This window comes from Babylonia areolata, chromosome 6, assembly GCF_041734735.1.
Source record: "Babylonia areolata isolate BAREFJ2019XMU chromosome 6, ASM4173473v1, whole genome shotgun sequence".
Classification (NCBI taxonomy): Eukaryota; Metazoa; Mollusca; class Gastropoda; order Neogastropoda; family Buccinidae; genus Babylonia; species Babylonia areolata.
The window spans coordinates 2,866,628-2,869,127 of NC_134881.1; the positions used below are offsets into that span (position 1 = coordinate 2,866,628).

General features: G+C 40.1%; 1 long non-coding RNA gene across 1 annotated transcript in view; it reads right to left on the bottom strand.

Moving 5' to 3' along the window:
- LOC143282651 (uncharacterized) overlaps positions 1 to 2,500 on the bottom strand; it is a 73,690-nt gene that overhangs the window by 32,519 nt on the left and 38,671 nt on the right. Inside the window, exon 2 of the long non-coding RNA XR_013055286.1 lies at positions 487 to 598. This is a non-coding gene — a long non-coding RNA (uncharacterized LOC143282651). The remainder of the gene's footprint in view (positions 1 to 486; positions 599 to 2,500) is intronic.

The following is a 2,500-nucleotide window of genomic DNA, read 5'->3' on the forward strand; positions in this document are numbered from 1 at the left end:
CACACACATATAGGCACACACACACACACACACACACACACACACACACACACACACACGAACACACACACACACACACACACACACACACACACACACACACACACACACACGCACACACACACACACACACACACACGTGTATACACACACACACACACACACACACACACACACACACGTATACACACACACACACACACACACACACACACACGTGTATACACACATACACACACACACACACACACACGTGTACACACACACACACACACACACACACACACACACACATGTATACACACACACACACACACACACACACACACACACACACACACACGTGTATACACACACACACACACACACACACACACGACACACACACACACACACACACACACACACACACACACACACACACACACACACACACACACACACACACACACACACATGCCGTACAGCAACAGGTTTTCCACGTGCCTATGCATGGAGCAGGGTCACACAACATGGTCACCTCACCGACTGCCCCTCACTTCAAGCTGTGTCCGTGGATCTCCGCGTGTAGCACGGTCCATATAGGCTGCACGACGAGCTGGGATCGACACACACAACAAGGTATATGGCGGATGAATAGATAGTAAGAGACACAAAGAAAGAAAGGAAGGAAAAAGAAAGACAGAAAGTGAAAGAAAGAAAGAGAAAAAAGAAAGAAGGAAAGAAACAAAGAAAGAAAAGAAAAAAAAAACAAGAAAGAAAGAGAAAGAACAAAAGAAAGATAGCCAGAAAGACAGAAAGAAAGAAAGAGAGAAAGAGAACAAAAGGAAGAAGGAACGAAAGAAAGATTGAATGAAAAGGAAGAAGGAACGAAAGAAAGAATGAATGAAAAGGAAGAAGGAACGAAAGAAAGATTGAACAAGAGAGGCAAGGCCTTCAAGACTCACTTGTGTTACACTTTTTTTAAAAATCCAAGCTTTTTATGTATTGAGTATAATTTCAAAATGTAATGTTTAAGATGAGAAAGATCAGTTTAAAGCAAATTAAGTCCCCTAGCATTAATTAGAGTAATTTCCCTTTTTTACTATTTGCACCAAAACGTTTGCAAAATAAATAAAACTTCCATGCTTAGCAAAAGAAGTTCCTGTTTGAACAAAAAATGATAATAATGACTGCTCTAGTTGCTGGGTCAGAATATCAGATCAAAGTGCCAAGTTTAGAGAATACAAAAAACATAAATATAACAGTAAATGCAGCTTGCATATAATTAGGCTTCATTCTTTTTCTCTTTTTTTGTGCCCATCCCAGAGGTGCAATATTGTTTTTAAACAAGATGACTGGAAAGAACTGAATTTTTCCTATTTTTATGCCAAATTTGGTGTCAACTGACAAAGTATTTGCAGAGAAAATGTCAATGTTAAAGTTTACCACGGACACACACACACACACACACACACACACACAGACACACACACACACACACACACACACAGACAACCGAACACCGGGTTAAAACATAGACTCACTTTGTTTACACAAGTGAGTCAATGAAAAGGAAGAACGAACGAACGAACGAACGAAAGAATGAATGAAAAGGAAGAACGAAAGAAAGATTGAATGAAAAGGAAGAAGGAATGAAAGAAAGAATGAATGAATGAAAAGGAAGAAGGAACGAAAGAAAGAATGAATGAAAAGGAAGAAGGAACGAACGAAAGAAAGAATGAATGAAAAGGAAGAAGGAACGAAAGAAAGAATGAATGAAAAGGAAGAAGGAACGAAAGAATGAATGAAAAGGAAGAAGGAACGAACGAAAGAAAGAAAGAAAAACTTGATGAGAGTCGGGGACGTGGGCAGGTGGACATGTATGATCAACAAATAGAGAGAGAGAGAGAGAGAGAGAGAGAGAGAGAGAGAGAGAGAGAGAAGGAAAGAAAGAAAGAGAAAGAAAAGAAAGAAGGAAGGGAGAAAGAAGGAAAGAAGCAAAGAAAGAAAGAGAAAGCAATAAAGAGAAAGAAGGACGGAAAGAAAGAAAGAATGAAAGAAAGAGAAAGAAAGAAAGAGAAAGAAAGAAAAAGAAAGCAATAAAGAAAGAGAAAGAAACATAGAAAGAAAGAAGGAAAGAAAGAAAGAGAAAGAAAGAAAGAGAAAGAAAGAAAGAGAAAGAAAGAAAGAGAAAGAAAAGAAAAGAAAACAAAGAAAGAAAGAAAGAAGGAAAGAAAGAGAAAGCAATAAAGAGAAAGAAAAGAAAGAAAGAAGGAAAGAAAGAAAGAGAAAGAAACATAGAAAGACAAACTTTACTATGCACGAGGATGTGGAGGGGGGGGGTCTGGGCGGAGGGGGGTGGGTGGGGGGGGATAGAGGGGGACAGGTATAATGTCTGAAACATGACGAGACGCTGGACAACGTTCCCCATGCCCTGTCTGTCTGTCGGTCTGGCTGTCTGTCTGGCTGTCTGTGTGGCTGGCTGTCTGTGTGGGGGGGAGGGATGTATGTGGGTGGG